This window comes from Leopardus geoffroyi, chromosome B2 (genome assembly GCF_018350155.1).
Source record: "Leopardus geoffroyi isolate Oge1 chromosome B2, O.geoffroyi_Oge1_pat1.0, whole genome shotgun sequence".
Taxonomy (NCBI): Eukaryota; Metazoa; Chordata; class Mammalia; order Carnivora; family Felidae; genus Leopardus; species Leopardus geoffroyi.
The window spans coordinates 141,789,960-141,805,093 of NC_059332.1; the positions used below are offsets into that span (position 1 = coordinate 141,789,960).

Sequence of the window (15,134 nt, forward strand, 5' to 3'; positions counted from 1 at the left end):
TCTGTAGGGTAATTATAGTTATCTCCATTTTCCCAGGTAAAGCTATTGTGACTCAGAGAGACTCAGAGAGACTCAAGATCACACAGCTAGGAAATGGCAGAGCAGGGGTTTGAAACCCAGTCAGCCAGGGATGCTCTACTGATTCTCACAATGCAGAATACTGCAGTGCTCAGCCCAGAGGTATCCTGTGACCTCCTCAGTCTCCCCTGTGCCCCCCAGCTCCTCCTCCTGAGCTTGGATATGAGCTGCCAGCAGCTGCTTTCGTCACTCTCCCTGTGCAATCCTAGCTGACCCCCATCTGACTAGCCCACTGTTATGTTTCTTTAAGGTGGTTGTGCACACGTTTGTTGTGGTCTCTTCTCCTTTTTTAAGTAGGCTCCACGCCCAATGTAGGGCTTGAACTCACGACCCTGAGATCAAGAGTCAGATGCTCTACCAATTAAGCCACCCAGGCACCCCTGCTCTGGTCTCTTCTGTGTGGATTTCATAGTTTAACTTTTACAGGGGGATCCTATTTCCTTCTTATCCAAGCTCCTGAATCTATCTCCCTGTTGCCTCCATGTGCCAAACGCAGTGAACACATAAATTCTTTCCAGAGCCAAGAATAGAAACTAAGATTTATGAGTCCCCATCTATTACTGTAACCAGCAGGATCACTTACTCCCCATATCCTTTATTTCATGACCATATTTTTCTTCATAAATGGCACCTTTTTAAGATGTTACATAAAGAGGCCCAATTCAAAGTTTTAAATTCAAATTATTTGGGCTATCTGAGAACATACTAGGCATCTGAACTACGGATGGAAAATACCCTTTTTACATGCTTGAATAAGTCCAAAACAGCTTAAAGGATTTCTTCAATTTAAAAAAAAAATAATTCACTTCTGGACTGAGGAAAAAAATATGATAAATTTCTACACAAAGGCAATGCCTTGAGAGAGAAATAGCTTAGGTGGCTGTGAAAATCAAGGGCTTTGTAGGGAGTGCAACCCAGTCTACAAGCAAAGCTTCCTCGGGCTCATAATGTAGATGTCAAGGGTGTTTTCCAGAGGACCGGGCTCAGGTGGATTTAGGGGCTATCTGAATTCTGAGATTTCTTCTTCAGATGTATGTGTTAGTTACAGAGGGGGGTTAAAGACCCACCCGGGACAAAGACTAGAAGCTGTAATTGGTCTTACCATACAGTGTTGTAAGTTCTTTTTGATGCTATTGAATGTGAAACAGGGACTTCTTAGGACAAGAGGAGTCTCAACTTGGCACAATTCACAGGCCTTGCAGCAAACCCCCACACGCCACGGGGAATCCCCCCTTATCTTTCTGGTAAGGTGTTCTGTGGTCCAGAAGCAGCTTCCCAAGATCTGCAAAAGACCCTTCTCTTGCGCTGATGGCGGCCGGCTTACACAGCACCATGCGCAGAGCACTTCCCAGGCCCAGCCACGAAACAGCAGCCCAGCGTTTGCTGTCTGCGGCCCTGGCGGGCCTGCCATGGTACCGCCAGCCCCAGCCTCGCTGCCCAGAGAGGGACCCTGCTCTCCAGGCTCTGGGGCCCCTCCGGGTTCACAGAGGGGTCACTCTGCCTGCAAACTACCACACGGCAAGGGACGCCATGCCTTTGTCTTTCTTGAGAAAAACCTTGAAACTATACTGGAGGCCTCCGGAATAGTGTGAGGACCCAGTGACTTTGCTTTCCTTAATGCATCATTTCTAAAAGAGAAAAAAGAATTGTAAAGACTCCATAGAAACTTGCCTCATCTACTTTGCTCCCAGACGACCCCCTCCCATGCAACAAAACACAAAAACAAACAAAACCCAACAAACCCATCTCCCTAAAGACCTTGGCAGCTGCCAGCAAAGGAGGACAGACATGCTGTCCATGGATGTCCAAGAGGTGACATTCTGTTGTTTTAGTTTTAATATCTCACAATGGTGATTGCAGCCAGAAACGAGCATTCCAAGGCTCCCTGTCTTACCGCCTCCTGCTTGGCCCTTTGGTGCATGGGATTAGCGTCACCCCTGCTATGGGGTCCAGTACCCCCATAGAGTGGCAGATGGTCAGCAAGGATCTGCATTTTCTACAAACTGTCGGACCCTCCAAGCCCTGGGCTGGTGAGTGCAAGCGGGTCCCTCCACCCGGTGCACCCCGCCCCTACCCGCACCCTGCAGCCTCTGGCTCCCCTTGCCCCCTAAGCACCACCCCTCCAGCCCAGCCCCTGCTGGCCTATAGCGGACTCATCCCAGCAGGTAGGAGGAGCCCTGGGTGGGGGGGGGCTTCTGCTACCACCCCCCCCCACCCCTGCCCCAGGCTTAGGGGCTCCTCTCTGCAGGCACCAGCAGCACCCTTTGGACATCCGGCCATCCGGAGTGGCAGGGCCAAGACAACACAGCCACAGCAGCATCAGAAATACATGGATTTGTGGTACAGCCACGAGCCCCATCCAATTAAAAAGAATCGCCGGCATGTTCCAAGTCTTTATTCCTGCCAAGTGAGTTGACTGCCGCTCGCACAGAGCAAGGCTGTTTGTCAAACATGACCTCATTTTCAGAACTGATCAGAGAAGTTTTGAAGCACAACCTTCCCCCATTACTAGAAGGTCTAGAGGTTTTCCGGGGTGATCTTACTCCACAGTTAGGCCTCTTTCCTTGTCTGGGGACTGGAGCTGTGGGAGTTTAGGTTTTAAGTTCTCTATTTAGGGTTAGTGAAACAGGCCAAGCTGCTGAAGAAGAGACAGGCAGGGGGAGAGAGAGAGATGGCATGTGTAATTCCTGCCTGGGAAGTATTTGGAAACTGCCGGTGGGGTGGGGGTGGGGGGCCGATGCTGTAGCCATTAGAAATTACAGAGCAGGGGTGCTTGGGTGGCTCAGTTGGTTCAGCATCTGACTCTTGGTTTCAGATCAGGGCATGATCTCACGGCTTTGTGGGTTCCAGCCCTGCATCAGGCTCTGAACTGGCAGTGCGGAGCCTCCTTGGGATTCTCTCTCTCTCTCTCTCTCTCTCTCTCACCCTCTCTCTCTGCCCCCCCCCCACTTGCACTGTATCTGTCTCCCTCAAACTAAATAAATAAACTTAAAAAAATAGGGGCACCTGGGTGGCTCAGTCAGTTAAGTGTCCGACTTCTGCTCAGGTCATGATCCCACAGTGTGAGTTCAAGCCAGCATTGGGCTCTGTGCTGACAGCTCAGAGCCTGGATCCTGCTTCAGATTTTCTCTCTCTCTCTCTCTCTCTCTCTCTCTCTCTCTCTCTCTCAAAAATAAACATTAAAAAAATTTAAAGTAAATAAAAATAAATATAGTACTTGTGTATAGTTTGAAAAAATTAAAAAAAGAGAGAAATTACAGAGCAAACCATGAACACATATCTCTTACCATTACATAAAAGATGAAAGACAAAATAGGAGGGAAGTAAGTCAAGTACATGCCCCAAGAGGACCCATATATGTATATCCAAGAGACCAGTCCCTTGGTGGAAGCAGTAAATGGAAGGGAAAAGACAGGGACTGATATCAGACTAACCTGAGTTTCAATCCTGGCTCTGCCACTTAAGGAGTTGTGTGACCTTAGGCAAGTTACTTAACTTATCTGAAGGCCAGTTGAATCATCTCTAAAATCTGGCTATTCATACCTTCCTTCAGAAACTCAATGGCATTATCATTTATAAAACCTCTCTAGCAGGAGGTAAATACTACCGCCTAGCCTAAGAGTAGGTGGGGGCACCTGAGTGGCTCAGTTGGTTAAGCATCTGACCTCAGCTCAGGTCATGATCTCCCAGTTCATGAGTTCAAACCCCACATCAGGGTCTGAGCTGACAGCTTGGAGCCTGGAAACTGCTTCCGATTCTGTGTCTCCCTCTCTCTGTGCCCCTCCCCTGCTAGTGCTGTCTTTCTCTGTCTCTCAAAAATGAATAAATATTAAAAAAGATTTTTTTTAAATAAGAGTAGGTAAATATTGGCAAATAGTACGTATTGATGAACAACTTTCTGCAACTTTTGGCAATCTTCCTAAGGTCTCTGTGCACAAGTCTGGAAGTTTATCAAGAGTCTGTATTTAACTTTTTCCATTCTGGTTGAGGATAACAGAAAAAGAAATTATATAAAAAAGAAAGAAAGGAAGAAAGAAAGAAGAAAGAAAGAAAGAAAGAAAGAAAGAAAGAAAGAAAGAAAGAAAGAAAGAGAAATACACTGAGAAATCCCACCTTTCTTCCTAGAGATATTCTTTATGTTTCCAAACTTTTCATTTTTTACCCCAAATATCTGATACAGAGGTGCCAGATGGGAGGGGGTGGGGAGTAATCTGTATGTTGACCCAGGACACTGAGCTGTAGGTCCCTGACATCAAATTAACCATTATTTTGTCGTATTGCACTCTTCCAAAATAACTTTTTCTAGAAAGTAACCCAATTATTTCTGACTTATATTTGCAATTCCATTGTTCTGCACCCTCACCAGAACTAGATATGGTCAGTCTTTTCAATTTAGCCATTCTTTTTGTTTTGGGTTTTTTTTTTGTTGTTGTTGTTGTTTGGTTTTTTGAGAGAGCGAGAATGAGAGTTTGAGTGTGAGTGGGGAAGAAGGAACAGGGAGAGAATCCCAAGCAGGCTCCACAGTCAGTGCAGAGCCTGACATGGGGCTTGATCCCTGGACCCTGGGATCAGCCCAACTGACTGAACCACCCAGGTGCCCCTAATTTAGCCATTTTAGTAGGTGTGTGGTAGTATCTTATCAAGGTTTTCATTTATATTTCCCTTCCCTAGTGATGAATTTTTTCAGCATCTTTCCTGTGTATCTTCTTTGGCGTTTTCTGACAATTTGGTAAATTGTCTGTTCAGATCTTCTGTCTAGTTTTTAATTGTGTTGTTTATTTTCTTTGTTGTGGAGTTTTGAGAGTTAAAAAAAAATACAATCTGGGTATAAGTCCTTTATCAGATAGGTATTGTTCAAATATTTTCTCCCAGTCTTGGTGTGACTTTTTCATTCTATTTTCTTTTGAAGAGCAAAAGTTTTTCATCTTGACGAAATCCAATTTATCACCTTGATTCCCTCTTATGCGAGTCCTGCGTTTGGTGTTGTAGCTAAGAAATCTTTGCCTAAACCAAAGTCACAAAACTTTTTCCTATGTTTTCTTCTACAAGTTTTACAGCGTTCTTCTACACGCATTGAGGTGTGTGGTCCATTTTAAGATAAACTTTGTATACGGTGTGAGGTTTGGATGGAAGTTCATGTTTTGCAGATGGATATCCAGGTGTCCCAGCATCATTTATTGAAAAGACCATCCTTTCCCCCCATTGAGATGCCTTTGCGCCTTTGCTGAAAATCAACTGACCATCTATGTGTGGGTCTATTCTGGAGAGCATCTCGATTTTCACCATATAGTCCTGTATTGAAATTCTCAGCTGCCACGATGCCCAGACAGGATCCTCTCTCTCACTCCACGAGTGCTGCTCACTGGTGGGTCCCCACCACAGGCAGTACTGACGGCTCTTCTACAGCCTCAAAGCTTCTTGAGCCTCGCCCTAGTGGGGCTGGCTGCAGATGCATGCACAGATCTCCCAGAGGTCGGGGAGGGGGGCCCACCACATTTTCCAAGAGTGCACGCCCCCCTCTGGAACATAGTACTGGGTACCCAAGAGGCTCTGAAGCCCTGGCCAAGCTGGAGGACCCAGGGCTCCCCCACATCCTCTCACCCTCCACCCTAGCACACGACCTCCCCCCTCGTCTTCTCTTCATTCCAATCAGGCCGGAGAACCTTCAAGAGAAATATTGATTAGAAGTCCTGTCTGCCTTACAAAAACACGGGAGGTTAACTCCTCCGGCAGAGCCCATCTTGGCCGCCTGTCTTCTTGCAGCTGCCTGGGGAGGGCTGTACTGAGAGAGAGGAACATCAGAGGAATCGCTCGCTTATTTCCCCAGCAGTTAGGAATTAGATGAAGTCATAACCGGGTCTACACTTGGCAGAGCACCTGGACACAATAGTATGCTTAATGAAATGATTAAATGCCTCCGCAGCGGAGCCCCATTTCATTTATGTAACTTTTATTGACCTGTAATGAAGGTCTGCCAAAATACTAGCACAGCATGGAGGGGCACAAGCGAGGCATCCACCAGCAGGCAGGGTCTAGACTGGCCTTGTGGTCCCTCCTCCTTCCCCAAGCTGGAGAACTCCTGCCATTGTCCTCAGTCTTTCATCCACATCTCCTGTAGACAACTGAATGGGTACCCCGAACTGGAAAAAGTCACAATAAAAATGTTACCCTTTTCAAAGTAAACTGGCCCTGGCCAGGCAGGAATGCAGAGGGCCGTGTCCTTAACTTTCCCACCTCTCTCAAGGAGGAGGCCCTGCCTTCAGGACATTCAGGTGGCTGAAAACCATGTGGTGAGTATCCAGAGACATCCCTCAAGGTGGCCCACCAAAAAGAAATTCTTAAAAGGGTGAGTTTTAATGGTAAGATTCATTTGAGGAGCTCATCCATCCTATCCCTTCTGCAAGGTCCACAAAGCACCTTATCACATTAAGGGCTTTGAGAAGCCCTTCTGCAAATTCACCCAGAAATTTCCTAAACTTACGTTAAGAACACCTTTTTTTCCCCCCGCCAAACGTCTGTTAACACCAGGGAACTTGGTTGAGAAATGATGTTCCCCCCCAAATGCCAGAAGATGTTCTGATAAAAAGTGTCTGTCGCTTTATTCTATTCAGCTTATAATCAGTGAAGGGTGAAGACAATGAGGAATTTGGGGTTTCCCCGGGCTCCCTGCCTGCTTCTCTCTGGCACCCAGCTTGGGATGTGGGAAAGAAGCGATGACATCTTCCTGCCACACTGGTATGTGTGTGTTTGGGGAGCGGGGGAGGGGAGGGATTGCAGAATCCCCAACCAGAGCTCTGCCACTGACTAGTTGATTAAGACTGCCTGAAACGCCTAGATCAGAAGAGTCCACCTCCCCAAAGTTAGCACGTATTGACCTCTGATGACACAGTCCGTTTCTAGCACATAGTTGTCTCTTCTTTCCTCTCGTGCTAGTTTGCCACAGATTTATTTTCTCCAAATATCACAACTGAATTAAAAACATTTTTTCTCCCCCCCCCCACCCCCCAACACTTCTGTACCACATCCCTCCCCTTCTCCAAAGTCACCTCTGGGACTAGAGGGCCAGCTGCGGAAAACTCCCAATCTGTCTTTTAAGGGGTGTCAGCCACTTTTAAGTGGCTACCCCTCCTCAGCTTAGTGCCTCCGCCGCCACGAACGTGGAATTAGATTAAGCGCCGGCTGTCCCCCTGTCCCCGTGAAAAGCTCTCGGCACAGTCAGGCAGCGGAGAAACCACCGAGTCAGCAGCTCAGACTCCCCCCCGCCCCCCGCCCGTCTCCCTCGGCTCCGGGCACTGGGTTGTCATCTGGAGCGAGTGCACTCATTCTAATTCTTTATGCCTTGTTATTCTGTCAATTTCTTAATCTATTTATGCTGACTTTATTTTTAGTGTGCCTATTGTGACAGCAAATCCTGAAATTGCCTTGGTTGTTTTCTGAAAATGGCCGTTACCAAACCATAATGCAGACCCCGACTAAAATAATGTGAGCCCCAGGCGGTTTCTGGCGCCCACAGCAGCTGTCTACTTTTAGAGCTGCATATCAATTCTCCCCTCGGAGGGGCTGGCCCGGGAGGCGGCTAGGAAAGCAACGTGGTGTCGTATTTAGATGAGCGTCTCTGGGTCTCGCTGAAAATGCTCGCTGCCTCCCCTTTTGGAGAATTTCTTCAAACATTAATAAATTCCCTCCCCTCTCCCTATCTTTTGTTGGCAAACTATAAAAAATGCAAATGATCCAGAAACCAATTAATTTTTAGAAGGTTGCAGCTGTTTTGCTGTATTCACAAGACAAGGTGGGCACATTTAGGGTGTGTGTCTGCGAAAGCACACACATGTGGAAGGCATCCGACCGCTCATCACAGACGCATCAGATCTCCAGATATGAGCCATCATTCAGCCTCGTCAATGCCAACACATGCGTTTCAAAGCGCATTCCACTCCCAGAGAATCAGGAGTTGCTAAGGGGCACACAGAGGCCAGAAGGCGGCCACAAGATGGATACCCAGTCACACAATAACGCTTCACCTCCTGGGACCAAGGAAACGCTCTCTCTCTTCTGGTGGTTCTCCAAATGTCAAAATAGTATCCCTGGAGGAGAACACCGTCAGTATTCCTCTGCCTCCCGTTACATCACCCCATGGCGGTCACGGCCCCCCTAGCAGCCACTGCCCATCTCTCGTCTCACTTTGCTGGGAGCGGTTGGATTTGGTTGAGGTAGAGAGATAGGGGTTCCATTTTGTCAACCTCCCAAGGCACCACCGTGCTTGATCTAAGCACAACACTGTGATCCCACGATGCTCGGAGACCAGGCATGTGACCCAGTTGTAGCCAATGAGACACAGGGCAAGCCTGCTGATGGGCTTTTGGAGGCTCCTGATGTCAAGCTACTCTGGCGAAGTCAAGTAAGGAAAATGCCGTTGTGCACGTCTGCCACCTTCCTGTCCCAAAGAACACTTCTGTGTGCTGATGTGATGGCCATGGCTTGCTGGTGTCTCATGACCACGAGGTGGAAGGCCTAGGATGGTGGAGAGGAAGCCGTCCATCTCCTGTGCCCATCCTGGGCCAGCAGATCTCCGGACTCCTGGCCGTGTGAGATAATTACCTCTCTTCATTGCTCAGCTACTGTTTGTCAGGTGCTTTGTTACTTGTGGGCAAAAGCATTCCTGATTGATACAAGGCTCTCCGGGTCGGAAGAGGCGTACAGCTATGTCATCTAGAACCACTGCCATGGGCTGCTTGGCTTCCTGCTCTGATATGTCCATGGGGTGATCTTCTAAATTGTGCTTCAACAAGCAAAGAAGAGAACCTGTGCTCTCCTGGAGCACCCGGGCTGCACCGGCACCTCTGCTGGGAAGTCTTCCTCCTGTGAGGAGAGAACCCACTCCCCTAGCATTCTGGAGAGAGTGGCGCCGGAGAGAGAGGCATGGGCGCTGCTCCCACAAGCGATGCTGGGGCAGGGGCTGAGCCCCCTGTGAAGAGCAGAGGGATGTCAGGCTTATTGAGCTATAATTCACATACCACACAACTCACCCCTTTAAATGCACAATTCAGTGTTTTTTTAGTTTATTCATAGATGTGTGTGCCCATCACAAGCCAATTTTAGACCATTTTCATCACTTGCAAAGAAACCCTGTGCCCTTTAGCTATTGCTCCTCTGCTCTCCAACCCCCTTCCCTCCCCCCGCCCTGAGCAACCACTAATCTTTCTGTCTCTAGAGAGTCCCCTATTCTGGACATTTCATAAAACGGAATCACATAGTACGTGGTCTTTGTGACTGGCTTCTTTCACTCAACGTAATGTTTTCAAGGTTCATCTACATTACAACATGTATTAGTACTTCATTTCTTTTTATGGCCAAAAAATATTCCATTGCGTAGATATTCGGCCTTGTTATTTTTTGGTAATTACATTCTATAATGTCATCACAATCATTGAATTAGCAAATACCGCACCATTGCTGCTAGGGGAAATACAGGGTTAGGTTTCCGAAAACCACTGGTCAGAACATTTTCCTCAACACACAACCTTGGGGCGCCTGGTGGCTCGGTCGGTTAAGCGTCCAACTTCGGCTCAGGTCATGATTTCGCAGTTCGTGAGTTCAAGCCCCATGTCGGGTGCTGTGCTGACAGCTCGGAGCCTCGAGCCTGCTTCAGATTCTGTGTCTCCCTCTTCTCTGTCCCTCCCACAATTTCTCTCTCTCTCTCTCTCTTACACACAAAAAAATAAATAAAAATTAAAAAATTAAAAAAACCCCACAACCTTGATGTACGTGTGTTTCTGCTTAAAGACACAGTATTTAATATATATTATTGGTTTGTTAACATTGAACTCAGAGTCAACAGCACTATAACTCCTATCTGAATGAGTGGGGATGGAGATGGGGGAAGGAGAACTGCCCGAGAGAACTCTTAGGATTAGACACACCTGTATCAACCCAAAATTGGCCCTAACTAGGATGACCAAGTGCCCTGATCCTTGGAAACCCCTCAGGGTTTCCCAGGAGGTGGGACTTTCAGGGCTACAACCAGAGAGTCTGGGCAAACTGGGATGGTCGATTCACCCCACCTGCTTCCCTAGGTCTGTGCATCCACAGATTTGACTCCTACCCTTTGGAGTGACACAAAGATGATCCTCTCTTTCGTGAAAAGACCCTTCCGTTGTTTGAAGACACGTCTTGTTTTCTCCCAAGTTTTCTCAGACTTGACATCCTTAGTTTCTTGGACCTTCTTCACACTGGGCAGAGTGACAGGGGTCACTGGCTGATGACAGCGTTCTCTTCTTCTGGCCTCATTGGCCAGACTGCACTTCCCACCCTCTCTCGAAGGTCGGTGTGGCCCTGGGATGAATGTGAGCGCAGGCCATGTGGTCATTTCCAGACCTGGCTTTCACAAACCTTCCACTCACAGGCCCCACGTTCCTTCAGCACGAAGGGAGGCACCCACCCCACTGCTGGAGGAGGGCTGCTCCCCACTTAGAAGCATCACTTAGTGAGCAAGTAATAAGCTGTCGTGCTCCGTCTCTATGGCAAGCGCCTTATCTGCCACTGCGGTGAGCCTCACTTTGATTCGCACGCTTTCAAGCTCCTGCATCACCATCCCCCTCTCTGCACACGTTCCTGCCTGTCTGGACTCTTTTTACAGGGGGCACCCCAAATCTGTCCATGTGTGATCCGTCTGTCTAGGGCAAGGTTGATGCTCTCCCTCTTCCGATCACCCATATCTAGGGGCACAGAGTGAAATTACATAAGCTTTTTTGGGAGGGGAGCCCACCCTGTGGCTGGCCTCTGTTTAACTTGCTATTGAACATTTCCTCCCCATACCACTTCGAGACACTGGGGGCACAACGATCAGCTTAACCATTAAATTCACCCATCATCATGACTCAGTGAGATATTCTGGATGCTATTCTGCTCACTGGTGCATTTACTCCTCCTGTCCCCCAGTGCCCCACCCCCCTGTTACAACCAGGGTAGCTGTAGTAACAACAGCCAATACCCAGATGGTAAATTCTAGGTGCTTCATAAGTCCCAACTCTTAACACTCTTAACAGTTCTTTTCTTTTTTTTTAATTGTTTTAATGTTTACTTATTATTGAGAGACAGACAGAGAGAGAGATAGAACATGAGCTTGGGAGGGGCAGAGACAGGAGGAGACACAGAATCGGAAGCAGGCTCCAGGCTCTGAGCTGTCAGCACAGAGCCCGACACGGGGCTCGAACTCACAAGCTGCACGATCATGACCCAAGCCGAAGTCGGACACTTAACAGACTGAGCCACCCAGGCACCCCACCACTCAGCAATTCTAAAGGCAAAACTACTATGATCCCCATTATATAGCTGAGTAAACTGAGGCACAGAGAGGTTAAATAACCTGCCCCAGGACATTCAGCTAGCAACAGAGTTGGCTTTCATTCACCCCAGCAATACAGTGTCAGCCCAGATTCTTAACTATTAGGTTAATATGTTTTCTATGCCCCGGTCGTGTCTGAATCCATGTGTTACACAAATACGGAACAAGAAAGTGCCAAGGGCCCCGGAGACCCTCCCCTGGACAGCCCTTTGAACTAACACTCATCTGCTTCTGGGACACATTTTAGGTTTAGCTGTTCAACTAGTTGCTCAGCCCTTGGATGAGGGCTCCATGTTGCCTCCAGCCTGTGTGTCCCCATTTTAGTCACAGGGATGTCATAGGAGATGGGGATCTGTGCCCAGAAAAAAGGAGAATGGGCTCAGAATTCTGCAAGTTTGAGGCCCTCCGGACACAGCCGCCCAGAATCCTTATGGACTTTCTGCCAAAGCTCAAGGGTATGATCTTGAAGATGCAGGAAATAAAACAGAAAGAGCTTGCCTTCCTGGGACCAGGTGTGTTGAAAGAGGCCAGACTCAGAACTATAAAGGCAGAACAGGAGCAGCCCTGAAAGCCTGGCCATTATTCTGTGTCAGACTGAAGAGAAGTATTGAGAATGCATGCTTATAATCTAACAGTATAAGGTGAGGACTCAGATATGTATACCCTAGTAGAAGGATCGTTCTTGCCCTCTAAATCGCTTACTGATGGCATTCTATGATGAGGACCAGCACAGCCTGATGGCACAGAGCGATCGCTTTCCAGCTTTATGCAAAGTAACTGGCTAAGCATTATACCAAAAAAGTATCATCCACAAGCTTGACCCTTGTCAGAGTTATTTTCTTATTACTCTACGGCTTGAGTGGTAGACAAAGATGAAAGGAAATTGAGAACTTGTTTCTCCAGTGGTGGCAGCAGAGGCTGCCAGTGGCAAGATGGCAGGCTGGTTACACAGTGTGTCCTGGGTCCGCGGCCACACGCGGCTCACGTTGGTTCCCATGGGCAGTAAGGACTGCCTTCGGCAAGCAAAGGCTGAGGCTGGGATTGAAAGAGGTTCCAGAGCTGGAGGATCCGTGGTAAAGCTCTTCTGGAAGCTTCCTGTCCTTTCGGCTCGTTCCGACCTATCGAGCCACCAGCAAGGCAGCCACAGGCCTGGAGTCTGGCCGGGAGGGACGAGGAACCTACTTCAGGGATGGGCAGGGAGTGGCTGAGTTACTACCAGTTCAAGCACGGCCTTTAGTAACTGACAGGTTGCAAACAACTGCAATCCTGCTAAAGAGCCTGGAAATTCAGCTAATTCACTCTGCGTGTTCTGTCCTGGGGTCTGTGAAGATGACAGCAGGGCTGGTCCCTTCTGAGGGTTGTGGAGGAAAGCCTGCTCCAGGCCTATCTCCTTGGCGAGGAAACGGCCCGGCTCCCGTTCACGTCATGTTCTCCCTGTGTGTCTGTGTCCAAATTTTCCCTTTTTATAAGGACAGTGTCATTGTGGATTAGGGACCTTCCTACTGAACTCATTTCAATGCAATCACCTCTTTAAAGGACCAGTCTCCAAATGTGGTCACATTCTGAGGGACAAGGGGTTAGGGCTTCAACATCTGAATTTTGGGGTGACACATAATTCAACCCCCAACACTCCTTTCCCCACCTCAAGTTTCTCTTACCATTTTCTTTCTCTCTCTTTTTTTTTTTTTTTTTTTTTTTTTTGCCTTCTTTACTTTAAAGCATTTGTTAGTACCTGCAGTCATTTCATTTATTTGTTTGGAAAGTATCTTTCCCACTTGAATGGAACATCCCTGAGCATTTTCTCCCCTGGGGACCTACCACACTTGCGGACTATGTGAATCTGGCTTTCACCTGTGCCTCTTGGTGGCCCCTCCCCCTTCTAGTGACAGCGGCACTAGGCTCAGCTGCAGAAGGCTCCAGGAAACCCACGGGGGACAGAGAGGAGAGATTTAAACCTGCCCAGAAGGCCTAGGAGGTGACAGAAGGATGACAGCCTTTCTTTTTCCTTGTTATCACCTCATTATTTTCCAGGTCTTGGCCTCCTTCCAGAAATAACAAGATGGAAAGTCCATCACACAGCTCATCTTAATTCACATTTCTCTGTGATGCCTCAGATTATTTATTTTCCATAATAATATCATTAATTTTTTTTTGAAGAGTTATCTTCTGTGTGGTAAACACAGGGGCAGGTAAATGCCGTTAGAGCCACTCAGGCCTGGGTCAGCTGCCGTGGAACTGGCCTGAGATGAAGGAGGTGCTGCTACCTGGGTTGCAAGCCTGAGGCTTTCTGAAGCACCAAGGTCTCTCTAGAAGGAAGTTCTCCTCGGTGGAGGAGTCAGGAGCTCAGGAGTGGCCCTGAGAAGCCAGGGTTCTAAGCAGTGCCTCACAAAATTACCATCACCGCATCACCACCGCCACCACCATCATCAACGTCACCAAACCGTCACCACCACCATGATCACCATCGTCGTCACCGTCATCCTCACCACCATCACCACCACCATCATCATCGTCACCAAACCATCATCATCACGACTGCATTTACCAAGTGTCTACTCTCTACCAGGTCCTCTGTTAAGTGCTTGGCCCACAAGATCTTCTAAAAATAGCACCCAAAGGCCAAAACCCTTCTTGTGTCAAAGATGTGGTAAACCGATATGAGTCATGAAAACATAGGCGCTCACCGAGCACAGAGGATCTTCCCCACCGCACACGTAGCCAATAACCAGAACCTCGTGCCACCTCATAAGCGTCTACAGGGGCAGCTGGGCAGCTCTGCTCACCTCAGTTGGCCTCGCGCAGCGTCGGCGCTTGGCCTGGAGTCACTGTTCTAGGCTGGGCGTGGCTGGAAGCCTCAGCTTCTCCCTGCGGAGCTCAGGGATGACTCCACTCCAGGTGTGTGCGTTCTGGGCCCAGCTCAAGGGGCGGCAGCTGCTCCGAGGAAGCTTTTCCTCGTGGTGATGGCAAAAGTGCAAGACATCGATGGGAACAGACGCGTTCTCCCCAGAACCATCACGTGGGACTCTCGCCAGATGCCCGCTGGCCTAAGTGAGTCACGTGGGCAAGCCTAGAACCAGTGGAGCAGGGATGCCTAGCTCGTCGTCGTGTGTCACGGAGGACCTTGGTGGTTTGTGATGCTGTGTGACAACCACACCTCACACCCCCTTCCTTCCTCTTCCGTGCGGTGGAGGTGTCTCCCTCTCCTGCTCCTGGACAGTGAAGCCAGGTCAGGGTGAGGACGTGGTGAAGGGCAGGGGCCAGGAGGGCGGGTGAGACGGTGGACAGCAGAGGCCCAGGCAGGGCCGTGGAGCAGCCCAGGTGCCACGAGACTGTCTAGTAAGGACTCGATTTCTGTTTCTGTCAGCTGCCAGCTTTGTGACCTCAGACAAGCCCGTCAACCTCTCTGAGCTCCAGTGACCGCGCCCGTATGTAAAATCAGGGTAATAATGGCCCAGAGGCGAGGCTAAGAATTAGCACGTGTAAGTCCCCGGCCCCCAGACGTGAGGCAGGAAACGGCAGTCTCTTCGCTGCTTCTGGGCGGCAGGGGGACTTGGGTGGAAGCGTTAACGAGACGTGATTCTCACTAAAGAGCTGGTCACCAGAGAGGGTCAAGCAAAGAGCGTGCAAACGAGGAAGAGAGGAAAATGCCCCAGGCGAGCCGGGGCAAAACCAAAGCAGGACTTGACTCCGCAGAAGCCCGGGAGGTGTTTTC

The 15,134-nt window shown here is 48.8% G+C and overlaps 1 long non-coding RNA gene across 1 annotated transcript; it reads right to left on the reverse strand.

Moving 5' to 3' along the window:
* Positions 1 to 6,007: 6,007 nt before the first annotated feature.
* On the reverse strand, positions 6,008 to 14,905 carry LOC123609219. Its single transcript, XR_006717682.1, has 2 exons — positions 14,107 to 14,905; positions 6,008 to 6,218 (listed from the first exon to the last, which is right to left on the reverse strand). It is a non-coding gene; the product is annotated as an uncharacterized LOC123609219 (long non-coding RNA).
* Positions 14,906 to 15,134: the final 229 nt, after the last annotated feature.